General features: G+C 38.5%; 1 pseudogene; it reads left to right on the plus strand.

Moving 5' to 3' along the window:
* Nucleotides 1-5,678: 5,678 nt before the first annotated feature.
* On the plus strand, nucleotides 5,679-6,485 carry LOC147934397 (secreted RxLR effector protein 161 pseudogene; annotated as a pseudogene).
* The last annotated feature ends 11,177 nt before the right edge of the window (nucleotides 6,486-17,662 follow it).

Genomic DNA, 17,662 nt, shown 5'->3' on the forward strand with positions numbered 1-17,662 from the left:
TAAAATAGTACTAAAACAAGTTTTATGGACAATTATAGCACACATTCCCTAAATTTCCAAAAATAGCACTAGTTAACACATTAAAACATTTAAAATTAATTTTTAGATTTTTTTTTTTAGGTTTGGGTTCTCAATTTCACATTTAGGGTATAATTTTTAGGGGTAGGGTTTAATATTTTGAATTTAGGATTTAATTTTGAAAGATTAATTGGTGCTATTTTTAGAATTTTAGAGATGCTGTGCTAAGTTTGGAAAAAAACTTATTTTGGTGCTATTTTTGAGAATCTCCCTATATTCAATCTCTTTAAAAAAAAACTCCTATGATCATTTACTGGAAATTACATCATTTAAGAGAATATATGTTATCGATGAACAAAAATCATTTGGAGTGTTTGAAAAAAAAACCTTACGTTTTTACTCGGTAAACAAATTATTATAACTAAAAAATTTAAATTTAAATTATATTTTTTGATAAATTTGTTTGCTTTTATTTAGTGTTTAAGATTGTATAATTATATTTTAATTATTAATTTTATGGTTTAACTCATGGTATAGGGCAAAACAAATATTCTTATTATATAATATTAATTTAATCATCTTAATTATATATATTTATTACTCTAATCTATATAATAATAACAATCCGAATAAATGCGACCAACAATTGTGTTTTTTCAATCGTACCTTTTGGATATTTTCTGAAAAAGTCGTGATGGATCATTAAAACTCTTATTTATGAAAAGTTACAATTGTTCACTGTGAAGTTGTGTTGATTGGAACATTTGTATCTTTTGAAATCTATATATATTTGTCTGTTTGAACTGTTTTCATTTTTTTGTCATTACACAAAATCAACTAAAATTTCAATCTCAATGGTTTATACATTTTTCTAAATTATTTTCTAGCATTCTGTAACATCCGTGTTCCGGGAATAGAATTTGAGATATGTTGAGTAAACCAAAAGAGTGGATTTTAAATAATTTTGGTTTAATTAAATCCTGGTTTAATCTAATTAAACCAAAAACTGTTGTAAAACACTTGGAGTGGACTTCCATAACCGGCCTATTACTTATCCTATTGTGTAAGGCCCATCGGCCATAACCTATTCGGTTTAGGATTTAGGCTTTGCCTTCTACTATATAATGTACTTGTTCTATGAGTTAATGAGAATAAGAAGAAGAGAAACACCAAAACCTCTTTCTTACTTTTACAACACGTTATCAGCACGAACCTCTAAAACCATCTGAGAAAAACCCTTACCCTAAAAACCCTAAAAACCGCCGTCCACAAAGTTCTTGTTCGTCCAAGTTCGGCGATCAGTTCCCATCGGTGTTCGCGGCCAGTTCTTGTTCGAAGCTCTATCCGTGACCAGTTCGTGATCAATCCTAGTTCGTGGTCCGGTTTCTGTTCGTGATCAAGCTTTGTTCTTATCCTGTTCGAGGTTCGTGGTTCGTGGATCAACTCAAGGTACAACCGAGGTTTTTAGCTCCCGGTTCAAATCCAGTCAACCTCCAAACGGTGGAAGGTAAATAAAATCAAACCTCCTTATAACCCATAAATCGAACTTGATCCTTAAATCTATTGGAACTCTAAATCTACAAGTACACAATCAAACAAACGAGTTCTTAAGTTTTCAAAATCCTAAACCCTATAACTTTAAAACTGTAAAAATCGGTTGTTATAGGTTGTTTAGATTGGTTGCAATTAAACTGTTTATGCTATGATTAAAATCCGATTATGATTGTTTGATTGTTTGAGAATTGGTTGCATGAATCCTTAGATCTAAACCCTAAAATCTGAATTGCTTAAGATTAAAAATTTAGGGTTGTTTGATTTTGTTTGTTGCATAAGAACCCTAGAACTAAACTGTTAAATTCGAAAATCATAGAAGAAAATTTAAACTGATTGTTATAAGGATTAAAACCGATTAAGATTGTTTGTTTAATCAAACTCTAAAAACTAAAATTTTAAAATCGGAAATTATTATGTGTTTGCATGAAAATAAATTTGGATAACTTCTAAATTAATTATAATCATTATCTTAAAGGTTTAAGAAATATTTTCCTAAAACTTTGTCCTAATCTTATTTTAAGAAAAAGGAAAATTTGAGGAAAAGGAAATTTTGGTAAAAGGAAAATTTTGCATACTAGAATATAATCTATCTAGGATTGTTGTCTTTGCATGCATACTAAACCACGAAATTTTGAGTGTAATATTGTGGCATGGATCAGTCTTATATACCGCATGACCCTAAGTGATTGGCATGGTTCGGTCTCATATACCGCATGACCTAATATTGATTGGCTTGGTTCGGTCTCATATACCGCATGGCCTAATATTGATTGCATGGTTCGGTCTCATATACCGCATGCTAATGATCGGTTGTATATTCTGCATTATGCAGATGGCTAAGCTGAACAACCTCTCCTATGCTGCCCTTAATGCTTCTGAAGACAATTATTTGCAATGGACATGGCAAAGAAAAACCCTCAAGAGCCAAAAGAGCCGAAAGAGACTAAGGAGTCTAACTATGTCCATAGGGACAAGTATGGCCGTGGCCGTAGAGGAGGTGGACGTGGTGGTCCTGGTCGTAGGACCTATCAAGGATACAATTTTGGTGGTCAAGGCTGTGGTAACCGATCAGGCTTCGGCCGTGGTCGGGGTAGAGGCCGCGGGCAATTTAAACCGCAACATAAGACCAAGTCCACTTGTCATATATGTGGTATGGAGAAACATTGGATAAAGACTTACAGAACCTCTAAGCACCTTGTTGATCTCTATCAAGAGAGTCTAAAGAAAAATCCAGAAGCTAATTTGGTTCATCTCGATGGTGAAGGTGATTTCGACCATGAGAAGGATGACCTATTGGAATATGAAACCTCCGATTGTTTAGGAGAGGATAATTAAACTCAAATGTTGTTTTGATTTAATTTTGTGGTTTATGTTTTGCATTTGATTGGATTATTGTTTTGGATAATTATTTTGGTTTAAATTCAAATTATTTATTTCCTTCACTATATTACTTTAAAAGTTTAAAAATATAAATTCTTGTCTATATAGTGGATCCAGCCACACAATTTTGAAGGATAAGAGATATTTTATTAATCTCATTATGAAAAGTGTCAATGATAGTACAATTGCGGGTATAGCAAGCCTAATTGAAGGCTACGACCAGGCTAATATTTTGCTACCTAGTGGCACACATCTTGAAATAAGTGATGCCTTGTATTCACCTATCTCAAAGAGAAGTTTATTGAGTTTTAAGGACATTCGTTTGAATGGTTTCCATGTTGAGACAAAGGGTGAAAGAAACAAAGAGTTTCTATATATTACAGAAATCACCCAAGGACATAAAAAAATCCTAGAGGTTATACATGCACTAGCCACTGGTCTTTACCATGCTAAGATTGATATGATAGAGGCTAACTTGTCAATGAATAAGATGTTCAATGAACAATTCACTTTATGGCATGACCGGCTTGGCCATCCGGGTTCGAACATGATGCGTAAGCTTATAATGAATTCAAATGGACACACTCTTAAAGAGAGGAAAGTTATCCCTAAACATCTCACGTGTGTAGCATGTGCACAAGGGAAACTTATTATACGGCAATCACCAGCCAAAGTAAATAAAGAGACTTTAAACTTTCTGAAAAGAATCCAAGGAGATATATGTGGACCAATACACCCACCTTGTGGGACGTTTAGATATTTTATGGTCATGATAGATGCATCGACCAGATGGTCGCATGTTTGCTTATTGTCAACTAGAAACCTTGTGTTTGCTAGATTGCCGGCCCAGATTATACGTCTGCGAGCCCACATTCCAGATTTTCCACTTAAGACTATACGTCTAGACAATGCTGGTGAATTTACATCCCAAGCGTTTAATGATTACTGTATGTCCATGGGGGTAAGTGTGGAACATCCCGTGTCACATGCTCATACACAAAATGGATTAGCTGAATCCTTCATTAACGTATTCAATTGATTGCTCGGCCATTGCTTATGAGGTCGCAGCTTCCTGTATCGGCTTGGGGACACGCAATATTACATGCAGCAGAACTGATACGCATCAGACCATCTAGTGAACATAAGTATTCACCATCCCAATTATTAACGGGCATGAGCCAGACATATCCCATCTCAAAACATTCGGGTGTGTCGTTTATGTACCGATTGCTCCACCACAGAGAACTAAGATGGGACCTCAAAGGAGGATGGGAATATATGTTGGATATGATTCTCCCATCATAATTAAGTATCTTGAGCCAACTACGGGTGATTTATTTAAGGCCAGATACGCGGATTGTCACTTTGTTGAATCCGAATTTCCTATGTTGGGTGGAGAGAATAACAAGCTGGTTAAAGGAAATATCATGGAATCAGACATCCTTAAATTGGCAAGATCCTCGGACTCTAGCATGTGAGGCAGAGGTCCAAAAGATTATACATTTGCAAAAGCTAGCTATTCAATTGCCAGATTCCTTTGCTGACCCAAAGAGAGTAACAAAATCGTACATACCAACTTATAATGCACCAGTACGTATTAATGTTTAGAAGGAACACAATAATCAAGTTGCTACAGAGTCTAAGGCCCGTTTAAAACGAGGTAGACCATTAGGTTCCAAAGATAAGAACCCTCGGAAATCTAAAAAAGGTGCAAAACAGACCGAGGTTAAGGAAATGATAGACATGGCCGCGGCAAATCCTAAGGTACCAAATGAGGTTTGGGACGCTGAACCTCAAGGACCTGAAGGTGTTGATAATAATGAGATCTTAATCAATTATATCATGTCTGGAATAAAATGGAACCGTAAAGATGTCGACATTAATGAAGTATTTGCGTATAAGATAGCACTTGAGATTAATGAGGATCATGAACCCACATCTATATTAGAGTGCACTCAAAGTAAAGATTGGTTAAAATGGAAAGAAGCCATTGACATGGAGTTAAACTCTTTAAAGAAGAGGAATGTGTTTGGTCCGATCTTAAGGACACCATTCGATATTAAGCCAGTTGGACATAAGTGGGTCTTTGTAAGAAAGAGAAAATGAGAGTAATGAAATCGTGAGATATAACGCACGACTTGTAGCACAAGGATTCTCTCAAAGACCCGGAATAGATTATGAGGAGACATACTCCCCTGTGATGGATGCAACGACTTTTAGATATTTGCTAAGTCTGGCTATAAGAGAAAAACTGGATTTGCGGTTAATGCATGTTGTAGCCGCATATTTATATGGTCCACTGGAAAATAAGATTTATATGAGATTACCAGAGGGTATTGAGCTCAAAGATAAGAGCGGTTCTCGAAAAACAATACTGCATAAGGCTAAACAAATCCCTTTATGGACTGAAACAAAGTGGGCGTATGTGGTACAATAGTGAGTACCTAGCCAAAGAGGGCTATAAGAATGATCCCATCAGTCCATGTATATTTATTAAGAAGTTTGCAAACAAAGGGTATGTGATAATAGCAGTATATGTGGATGATTTAAATATCCTAGGAACCTCTGGGGAAATTGCCCAAACAGTCGAATATTTAAAGAAAGAATTCGAGATGAAAGACCTAGGCAAGACTAAATTCTGTTTGGGATTGCAACTTGAGTACATAGATGATGGAATCCTTGTGCATCAAATGACATATACTGAAAAGGTACTCAAGAGATTTAATATGGTCCAAGCTCACCCATTGACTAGCCCAATGGTTGTAAGGAGCATTGATGTGAATAAAGATACATTCGGTCCAAAGAAGGACGATGAAGAAGTTCTCGGTCCTGAAGTGCCATACCTCAGTGCTATAGGAGCGTTAATGTTCTTGGCTAGCCACACTAGACCAGACATTTGTTTTGCCGTGAACCTCCTAGCAAGATTTAGTTCTTGTCCGACCCAAAGGCACTAGAACGGTATTAAACATGTATTGCGTTACCTACAAGGGACAACAAATTTGGGTTTATTTTATACTAACCATAACAAAAAAGGTTTAGTTGGTTTTGCTGATGCAAGTTATCTGTCCGATCCACATAATGCTAGGTCTCAAACTGGCTATGTATTTACGCACGGTGGTACATCATTTTCTTGGCGTTCTATGAAGCAGACTATTGCAGCCACATCATCTAACCATGCAGAGATTTTAGCAATGCATGAAGCTAGTCGAGAGTGCGTATGGTTGAGGTCGATGACTCAACATATCAGGACGGACTGCGGTATGGTTGATGACAAGGAACCAACCGTGATTTATGAAGACAATACGGCTTGCATCGCGCAACTTAAGGAAGGCTACATTAAGGGAGATCAGACGAAGCATATATTACCCAAGTTCTTCTTCACACACGAATTACAGAAGGCCGGAGAAGTTCAAGTGGTACAAGTTCAGTCTTGCGACAACTCAGCCGATCTCTTCACCAAATCTTTACCGGCATCAACATTCAAGAAGCTCACGCATCATATTGGAATGCGGAGGCTAAAGGATTTTCAGTGATGCTTAGAAAAGGGGGAGAAATGCGTGTTGTACTCGTTTTTCTTCACCATGGTTTTGTCCCAATGGGTTTTCTTGGTAAGGTTTTAATGAGGCAGCACCCCCAAGCGTATTGTACTAATCCTTTAGCATCGGCACGGTTATGTCATCGAAGGGGGAGTGTTGTAAAACACTTGGAGTGGACTTCCATAACCGGCCCATTACTTATCCTATTGTGTAAGGCCCATCGGCCATGTGTAAGGCCAATCGGCCATAACCTATTTGGTTTAGGATTTAGGCTTTGCCTTCTACTATATAATGTACTTGTTCTATGAGTTAATGAGAATAAGAAGAAGAGAAACACCAAAACCTCTTTCTTACTTTTACAACAAAAACCCTAATCTCTTTCTCAAAGTCACACCTCCTCTCCTGTTTTTGCAATTGTTGGCATTGTTATGAGAGAGAGAGGGAGAGAAAGGGAGAGAACTCTTGGTTTTTTTAGTGTAAAGGAGGAAGAGAAAGGATGAAGCTTTTTCTTTAAAGTAATGAGAGAAACAGAACTGTCAGGGTTTGGGAGAAGGAAGATCCGATTACTCAAAACGTTTCGAAAGGTATTGATTTTTGGTAGGGTTATATCTAAGAGATTTTCGTACATTTTACATTTTACAGAAGTGAATTTGAGTTAATATTCTAGGAGATATTGGAAGTTTCATGGGACGTTTTGTCTCACTCGCGGATTGAGACCAGCGGGTGTTTTGGGACCGATTGCGGTTTCATCTAAGATCTGATCGTGATAATATTTTGTGAGAAACTTTGGGACGTATAGACCTTGCTTTTCACCGGAGGGATTAGAACGTTAACGGTTCGTTTTGATTTCGTGGTTTCACTTGTGAGGTTGTTCTTTTCTGATTTTTCTGGCAGTTTGTTTTCAATGTTTGTTTATTGTTGTGATTGATTGTAGGAGCGAGTTTGGTTGTTCTTGGATATTGGAGAGCCACAAACACTTGTTAAGGTGAGTGCGTGACCATGAGTTTATCTAAGAGATTGGGTGGTATGACTTGTTTTGTGTGATGATGTGTAGGTGTGGTGAAAGTGTTATTGGTTGTTCTGTTTAATGGTTGGTTTGTTATATTTTATTTGGAGTTGTACTCTTGATTTGCTTGTGCGTATAGCTCGTAGATGGGAGGATCGCCTCACTGGGTATTTCTGGTAATACTCACGCATACCATTGTGTTTGTGGTGTAGGTAGAGGCAAAGTGTGACCGTGGGATCATGGCAATGAAGAGGAGGATGTTCTAGTGGCTCGCTTGGTTGTTGTCTGGCTTTTGTTAGATTGCTAGAGTTGAGTCCTAGAATGTTGTTTAGGATTGCTGGTTTTCTGGTTTGTGTTGATTGGATCTTTAGTTTATGGTTTTGAAATTATTACGGTTTATTTGATATTGGTTATTGGTTTATTGGTTATTTATTGGTTTTATTATTTCCGCTGTTTGGTGTGATCGTGGTTAGGTGGCTAGTGGGTATGGGACCACTAGCTTAGATGTTTATTATTATATTATATTTATATATTTATTATTTATTAATTTTAAAAAAATAAAGGGTCAGGTCGTTTTAGTTTGGTATCAGAGCCCTTACGGTTCTAGGTTTGGGTTCTTTCTGTTGTGATGTTTGGGATTGCATGTCTTCATTGATTATGTGAGTTAGTCAATTGTGTGTGGCATGGAGTCCTAGAACATCCTCTTCGAGCTTTCAATGAGATTCCACGGTGAGTTATTGTTATGTTTCTTTGTGTGGTTTTGATTTGTTCTATGCTTGTTAGCCTCTATTCTTGGAAGATTAGTGGTTAAAGGTGGTTGAGTTGCTGGTCGTGGACGTGGGCGTTGTCGTGGCCGTGGTCGGGCGAGTTCCCGAGGCAAGCGAGTGTGTGGTCCAGAGTTCCACGAGGAGGTATGTCAGAGGGTCGCAAGCGTATCAGGAGGGACTAGAGGGGGTTTCAGCCGGTGAGCATGCCGGATGTGCTGGGAACCCAGGTGTGGATCGCCAGGCGGATCTGTTGACGTGCTGTTGGAGCGGTGACCGTGAGGGGTACCAGTGCAGGCTCCAGTTGTACCGCATGTGGCGGGGTGCAACCGAGGGCTGCGGAGGTTGAGGATTTTTCCATCTTATGTTAGGAGGATGGAGCAGTTGTAGATGACTAGTGCGAGATTATTCACGAGAGGTATCGAGCCTAGAGAGGTGGATAGGTGGACATATGTTTTTGGAGCAGATATTTTTGCTGCTTGGTGGTTAATCCAATTGGATGTTAGTAGTTGAGTGGGCAGGTGTAACATTGCAATGTTATACTCGGACCACAGGAGGTACTTTTGGTTAGAAGATGTTTGTAGTCGTTAAGGATTGTTGCTCCTGAAGAGATGGTGGTTTTCCCAGAATACCGATAGCTCAAGGGGCTGTGGGCTCCGAGAGTGGCAGAGGGGATGATGTTCTCCTGAGGGGATGATTAGTTCCTCTGATACTGAGATCTTGAGGATTATGGTCCAAGAGTGAGACAGTATAACTCGAAGACGGTGGTCTGAGAGTGAGATCGGTATGGCTTGAAGGTTGCGACCTAAGGGTGGAAAGTTGGGAGCAATCAATGCCTAGGACGTGATTATAAACATAACGACTGAATTTAGACCCCGAGAGAGTGATGGTGGTTTAATCTTGGGTTTTGGATGTGTTGACCAGTGGGCCAGGGTTTTATGACCGGATCGGTCATGAATGTGTGGCTGTTGCGCCAGGATTGTGTGGCCAGTGGTGCTGGAGTCCTGGAAAGGGGAGTTGCAAAAGGTATGAGCCGGAAAAGGGCATGTTTGTCAGATACATAAGTTCACGAGAAGCCTTCATGGCAGGGTAAACTAATCGTTGCGACGATGTTGGAAGAAGTTCATTGGAGATGGACAGGGTTGCTATAGTCATGGTTTTGGTAAGCTTGATGGGGGGGGGGGGGGGGAATAAATCAAGTGGGCTGATTTGGTGGCCTGCAAAGCATTTGATACGGCGAATCGGAATATGCGAACGTATGGTACTTGTTTGTTTTATTACGCTCGTATTGATGATTTGCTGTGGAGAATTGCTAAGCGGGAAGCTAATTTTGGATTAAGCTATCTTGTGGAAGTTTCCCTAAGAGACAAGTTACTAGAGGCTCTTGGACAGGCAAGAAGGGTTGATGTTTAGATGGTGAGGATTCATTCGTCTTATCACTTCACCGTGGGGAGCGTCGGTGTTGTTCGTCAAGTAGAAGGATGAGGTATGGGTTTATGAGTTTTTGGTGTTGCCGTTGGAGTTCACTAACGCACCAGCAGCGTTTATGAGATTGATGAGCAGCGTCTTTCAGGATTTTTCTGGACTTGGCTGTCATCATTTTCATCAATAACATCCTGGTTTATTCTAAGAGTCCTGAGGAGCATGCAGTGCATTTGAGAGCAGTTCTCGAGAAGCTGCGCGAGCGGACGTTGTTTGCTAAGTTGAGCAAGTGTAGTTTTTTTTTGGCAGCGTGAGATGGATTTTCTGGGTCACATTGTTTATGCAGAGAGGGTTTTTGTAGATCCGAAGAAGATTCAGGCTATCAGGGATTGGCCTAGACCACAGAATGCCACAGAGACAAGGAGTTTCCTTGGTTTGGCAGGTTACTACAGGAGGTTCGTGCAGGGGTTTGCGAGCAGAGCACGTCCAATGACTAAGTTGACATGGAAGGATGTCCCTTTTGTTTGGTCACAAGAGTGTGAGGAAGGCTTTGCAAGCCTGAAAGAGATGTTGACTACCGCTCCAGAGTTGCTTTGCCTGAGCAGGGAGAACCCTATGTGGTGTATACAGATGCATCCAGAGTTGGTTTGGGGTGTGTGTTGATGCAGCATGGGAAGGTGATTGCCTATGCTTCCCGGCAGTTGCGGAAGCATGAGGACAACTATCCTACTCATGACTTGTAGATGGGTGCTGTAGTTTTTGCCCTGAAGATTGGAGATCTTATCTTTATGGAGCAAAAGTACAGGTGTTTACAGATCATAAGAGCCTGAAGTATATATTCACTCAGCCCGAGCTGAATTTGAGGCAGAGGCGGTGGATGAAACTTGTGGCAGACTATGATTTGGAGATAGCCTATCATCCTGGTAAGGCTAACTTGGTTGCAGATGCTCTGAGTCGGAAGAGGGTAGCTTCAGCTCAGGAGCAGGAGATGGAGTCTCTGGTAGGAGAGATCGGTGCGTTGAGTTTGTGTGTTGTGTCTCAGGAACCGTTGGATTTGGAGGCAGTTGATAGAGCAGATTTGTTGAGCAGGGTGCGGTTGGCTCAGGAGAAGGATTTGGGGCTGGTGAATGCCTCAAAGGATGTTGATTCAGAGTATCAGGTTTCGGCTAATGGTACTATTTTGGTGCATGGGCGGATTTGTGTGCCTAAGGATGAGGAGTGGAGACAGGAGATCCTGAGAGAGGCTCATGCGAGGAAGTTTTCTATTCATCCATGAGCGACTAAGAAGTACCGTGATCTCAAGAGGTACTATCACTGGGTAGGGATGAAGAAGGACGTGGCTAGTTGGATTGCGAGGTGCGATGTGTGTCAGCTAGTGAAGGCTGAGCATCAGGTACCCGGTGGATTGCTGAAGAGTTTTCCCATTCCAGAGTAGAAGTGGGATATGATTACTATAGACTTCGTGGTGGGTCTGCCAGTGTCCAGGACGTTCGATGCTATTTGGGTCATTGTGGACCGGTTGACTAAGTCAGCACATTTTCTGGCCATTAAGAAGACTAATGGAGCAGCGGTCTTGGCTAAGAAATATGTGAGGGAGATATTCAGGTTGCATGGGGTGCCAACGAACATTGTGTTTGATAGGGATTCTAAGTTCACTTTGGTGTTCTGGAGAGCGTTTCAAGCAGAGATGGGCACTAATGTGCATATGAGTACAGCTTATCATCCCCAGACAGATGGACAGTCGGAGAGGACGATCCAGACGCTGGAGGATTTGCTGAGGATGTGTGTGTTGGATTGGGGAGGCCATTGGGCAGATCGCTTGAGCTTGGTAGAGTTTGATTACAACAACAGCTACCAGGCGAGTATTAGGATGACTCCTTATGAGGCTTTGTATGGGAGGTCGTGTCGTACACCGTTATGCTGGACTCAGGTGGGGGAGAAGAGCATTTACGGGGCAGCTTTTGTTCAGGAGGCCTCAGAGAAGATTCGGGTTCTCAAGCTGAACATGAAGGAAGCACATGATCGGCAGAGGAGTTATGCCGATAGGAGGAGGAGAGATCTTGAGTTTCAGGTAGGAGATAGAGTGTACTTCAAGATGGCCATGTTGCAGGGTCCGAACAGGTCATTGACTGAGACTAAGTTGAGTCTGAGGTATATGGGTCCGTTCAGAGTGATTGAGCGGGTTGGACCAGTGGCATATAGACTGGAGTTACATGAGTTTATGTGTGCTTTCCATAAGGTTTTCCATGTGTCTATGTTGCGGAAGTGCCTCCGTGAGGATGATTATTTGTTAGCTAAATTCCTGAGGATCTTCAGCCTAACATGACTTTTGGGGCGAGACCAGTGAGGGTTCTCGAGAGGAGGATCAAGGAACTTCGGAAGAAGAAGATTCCTTTGATGAGAGTCTTTTGGGATTGTGATGGTGTTGAGGAGCAGACTGGAGAGCCAGAGGCGAGGATGAAGGCAAGGTTTAAGAAGTGGTTCGAGAAGCAAGCCGCGACTTGAGCTTGTCTAGCCTTGTCCCATCTATAAATCCGTGGCTAGAGCGGGAATGGAGTATTCCAGCTCATCTCTCTTGTTTACTTGGTTGCTTGGAGTGGTTGGTTGTGCGACTAAGTAACAAGATGAGGTGGTGCTCGGAGCACAAAGTTTCCGTGAGGTGGGGTTTTTGGAGGAAAGTTTCCTGAAATAGAAGTTTCCAAAAGTGGAAAGTTTCCAAAAGGGGAAAGTGCGAAAAATGGAAAGTTTTATGTGAGTTAGAATTTGCCCATTTTAGTGGTTCTGAGCATTGGAGGGGCTTGTGTGGCCTTAGTGGCGGATTTTTGAGTCATTGTGCCCGTGTGTGGCGGTGTTTTGAGATATTGTGTGGCCTTTGTGGCGGGCTGTTTAGCCGTGTGTGGCCTTTGTGGCGGGCTGTTTAGCCAATTGTGTGGGTTTTGTGGCGGGCTGTTTAGCCAGATGTGTGGCCTTTGTGGCGGGCTGTTTAGCCAGAGTGCCGGTTTAGGCGGTCCTTTGGGACAGATGGTCTTTTGTGATGGTCCTACGGGACAAATGGTCTTTGTGACGGTCCTTCGGGACAGATGGTCTTTGTGACGGTCCTTCGGGACAGATGTTCTTTGTGACGGTCCTTCAGGACAGATGTGACGGTCCTGTTTAGGACATTTGTTTGGTCTTGGTTGCGGTCCTGTTTAGGACATTTGTTTGGTCTTGGTGGCGGTCCTGTTTAGGACTTTTGTTAGGCCTTTGTGACGGCCCTAGTGGCAGTGAGATGATCCATGTGTGGTCATGAGCTATCCTAGTGAGTGGATCTGTGGTTGGTAGGACATTGTGATGTCTTACGTGAGCCACAGGAAGGAAGCCTGGATAGGGATAGGACTCAGACGTGTTCAGAATTGTTTGCTCGCGACTCTGGGGGGACTTAGGTTCTCCTAGTACTGCCATATTCTGAGACTCTGTGGCTTGGGAGTATGGTTAGTATATCGACTTCGGATGACGATCCGGGAGCGTGCTGTAGGGTGGCAACCCGAGAGATGAGTATTGGATTTTCCTTATATATTATGGCATGCGGGCTTAGGACCGATGAGGAGCCAACATTATGGCATGCAGGCTTAGGCCTGATGAGGAGCCAATAAAAACTCAAGGTTTAGGCCTAAGAGTTCAAAAGTCTATCGCCTGGAGCGTGATGCCTGGAGCGTGAGTCTATCGCCTAGAGGTAACCTTCGTAGGTCGGTTGGAGAAAGTGTGGGCCGTGAAGACGGTTGCACTGTAGTTCTTGGCGGACGATTATTCGAGATTTGAGGACGAATCTATGTTGGTGGGGGAGAATTGTAACATCTGTGTTCCGGGAATAGAATTTGAGATATGTTGAGTAAACCAAAAGAGTGGAATTTAATTAATTTTGGTTTAATTAAATCCTCGTTTAATCTAATTAAACCAAAAACCCTAATCTCTTTCTCAAATTCACGCCTCCTCTCCTGTTTTTGCTATTGTTGACATTGTTATGAGAGAGAGAGGGAGAGAAAGGGAGAGAACTCTTGGTTGTTTAGTGTAAAGGAGGAAGAGAAGGGATGAAGCTTTTTCTTTAAAGTAATGAGAAAAACAGAACTGTCAGGGTTTGGGAGAAGGAAGATCCGATTACTCAAAACGTTTCGAAAGGTATTGATTTTTGGTAGGCGTACACTCTCCTTTTTACAGAAGTGAATTTGAGTTAATATTCTAGGAGATATTGACAGTTTCATGGGGCGTTTTGTCTCAGTCGCGGATTGAGACCAGCGGGTGTTATGGGAACGATTGCGGTTTCATCTAAGCTCTGATCGTACTAAAATTTTGTGGGAAGCTTTGGGACGTATAGACCTTGCTTTTCACCGGAGGGATTAGACAGTTAACGGTTCGTTTTGATTTCGTGGTTTCACTTGTGAGATTGTTCTTTTCTGATTTTTCTGGCAGTTTGTTTTCAATGTTTGTTTATTGTTATGATTGGTTGTAGGAGCGAGTTTGGTTGTTCTTGGATATTGGAGAGCCTCTCATTTGGTTGTTGTTATTTTCGTGAATCACTTGTTAAGGTGAGTGCGTGACCATGAGCTTATCTAAGCGATTGGGTTGTATGACTTGTTTTGTGTGATGATGTGTAGGTGTGGTGAAAGTGTTATTTGTTGTTTTGTTTGATGGTTGGTTTGTTATATTTTATTTGGAGTTGTACTCTTGATTTGCTTATGTGTATAGCTCGTAGATGGGAGGATCGCCTCACTGGGTGTATCTGGTAATACTCACGCACCTCATTGTATTTGTGGTGCAGGTAGAGGCAAAGTGTGACTGTGGGATCATGGCAATAAAGAGGAGGATGTTCTAGTGGCTCTCTTGGTTGTTGTCTGGCTTTTGTTAGATTGCTAGAGTTGGATCCTAGAATGTTGTTTAGGATTGTTGGTTTTCTGGTTTGTGTTGATTGGATCTTTAGTTTATGGTTTTGAAATTATTACGATTTATTTGATATTGGTTATTGGTTTATTGGTTATTTATTGGTTTTATTATTTCCGCTGTTTGGTGTGATCGTGGTTAGGTGGCTAGTGGGTATGGGACCACTAGCTTAGATGTAATTATTATATTATATTTATATATTTATTATTTATTAATTAAAAAAAAGGGTCAGGTTGTTTCACATTCATTCTTTTAAAAGTCAAGAAATTCCTTTAATTCTTGATTTAACAAAAGTTATTTGGAATGATGAATCTAATTTACATCTTTTAGTTAATTTTAAATATAAAAGTTTTATGAAAATACCTTGAGTATTTTTCCAAGAGTTAGATGGATTACATAGTGAGTTTTTGGATTTGACTGTTCAATATATTTAAACCTGATCCGAATAAATGCCACCAAAAGTTGTGTTTTTTCAATCTACCTTTTGGATAATTTTTTAAAAAAATCTGTAAAAAATTTAAATTGTATGTTTTACAAAAAGTTGCAATTGTTCATTGTAATGGTTTTTTTGTAAAGTTTCAACTGTTCATTGTAGAGTTGTGTTTATTCGAATATTCGTATCTTTTGAAATCTTTATGTTTGAACTGTTTTCATTTTTTTTGCCATAACACAAAATAATATAAAATTTTAATATTAACAGTTTTTACAGCTTTCTAAATTATTCTCTAGCATTCATTCTTTTAAAAGTAAAGAAACTCTTCCAATTCTTGTTTTAACAAAAGATTTTTGGAATGATGAATCTAATTTACAACTTTTAGTTAATTTTAAATATAAAAATTTCATGTCTACATATAATAGCAATCCGAATAAATGCGTGAAACCAATGAAAACATTAAGCTATTAGTATTATATATATATATTTATTTATTTATTTGGAAACATTTAACGTTAATTTGGGAAAATGAGCATCATTTACATCTATTCTTTTGTTGATCAATTGTAATTAAGAGATAAAGTCACCTCTTATACTCTCATCTGTTGAGTATACTGTATATAAAACTCAAAGTCAAAAACTCTTTGTAACTTTTCAATTAATGAAAGAGTTAGTTGGTTTGTCATTAAGACTGTTTACAATGGGGTTGTTGAAAATAAAATTCAACTGCTTAACTGATACAATGGGGGTGTTGAGAAATGGAAAATAATGAGGTGGGTTCACAAGTGTTGAATCATTTCAACAGGTTGAAAAAAAAAAGGTGCAATCTTTACATGTGTCATGTGTTTACAGGACCAAAAAAAATCTGCCCAACAACATATAGATAGATACATCTGAAAATAATGGAGTGTATTTGTTGTTTTTTTCACATCTACATTATTGAAGATAATTATTGTTATGATATTACTTTTTTTAAAAATAAAAAATTATACCAAAATTCATCATTTTCATATTATATAAATAGAGACTTGTTTCATTAGATTCGGACACTGAACAAAAATCATCTTCTTCATGATAATTTTCTATTTACCTCTCATAAATTCTTGGTTTTATCTTTTTCAGTCTTCTCTGAAAAAATGGATACAAACAATAATGAAACAAAAATGGGTGGGGTAGGATGTTGAATTTTATTAAACAAACCATTGCAGGATGTAAAATTTTAGTGGATGTTGAATAATTAGGTGGAAGAAAGAGAAGAGGATGTGGAAGAGAGAGATATGATGTGGAGGGTGTTGAATCTTAAAACCATTGTTAATTGTCTAAGAAGAAAAAAAAACTAGAGTCTATAAATTGATTTAGGGTATTAAAAGCGTTTATTTGAAAAAAAAAGAGAAAAAGATGGCTTGGATCATTAACCTATATAATTATAACAATCTGAATAAATGCGACTAACAGTTGTGTATTTTCAATCGTACATTTTAGATATTTTCTGAAAAGTCGTGATGGATCATTAAACTGGTTATTTATGAAAAGTTTCAATTGTTCACTGTGAAGTTGTGTCGATTGGAACATTCATATCTTTTGAAATATATATATATATATATATATATTGGTCTGTTCGAACTGTTTTCATTTTTTTTGCCATGACACAAAGTCAACTAAAATTTCAATCTCAATGGTTTATACATTTTTCTAAATTATTTTTTAGCATTCATTCTTTTAAAAGTCAAGAAGTTCCTCTAATTCTTGGTTTAACATAAGTTTTTTGGAATGATGAATCTAATTTACATCTTTTAGTTAATTTTAAATATAAAAGTTTAATAAAAATACCTAAAATGTTTTTTCCAAGAGTTAGATGGATTACATAGTGAGTTTTTAGATTTGACTTTTCAATATATTTAAACCTAATCCGAATAAATGCCACCAAAAGTTGTATTTTTTAAATCTTACGTATTGGATAATTTTAAAAAAAAGTGTAAAAATTTAAATTGTGTCTTTTACAAAAAGTTGCGATTGTTCATTGTAATGGTTTTTTTGTAAAGTTGCAACTGTTCATTGTAAAGTTGTGTTTATTTGAATATTCGTATCTTTTGAAATCTATATGTTTGAACTATTTTCATTTTTTTTGCCATGACACAAAATAATATAAATTGTAATATCAACATTTTTTACAGCTTTCTAAGTTATTATCTAGCATTCATTTTTTTAAAAGTAAAGAAACTCTTCCAATTCTTGATTGAACAAAAGTTTTTTGGAATGATGAATCTACTTTACAACTTTTAGTTAATTTTAAATATAAAAATTTAATGTCTATATATAATAGCAATCCAAATAAATGCTACCAAAGTTATGTTTTTGCAACCGTACCTTTTGGATATTTTTTTTAAAAAATCTGTAGAAAAAATAAATTGTGTGTTTTACAAAAAGTTGTGACTGTTCATTATAACGATTTTTTTGGTAAATTTGCAACTGTTCATTGTAAAGTTGTGTTTATTCGAATATACATATCTTTTGAAATCTAGATATATTTGTCTTTTTGAACTGTTTTTATTTTTTTGCCATGACACAAAATAATATAAAATTTCAATATCAACAGTATTTACACCTTTCTAAATTATTCTCTGGCATTCATTCT

Source organism: Camelina sativa, chromosome 11 (genome assembly GCF_030686135.1).
Source record: "Camelina sativa cultivar CO46 ecotype springtype chromosome 11, ASM3068613v1".
NCBI classification, from domain to species: domain Eukaryota; kingdom Viridiplantae; phylum Streptophyta; class Magnoliopsida; order Brassicales; family Brassicaceae; genus Camelina; species Camelina sativa.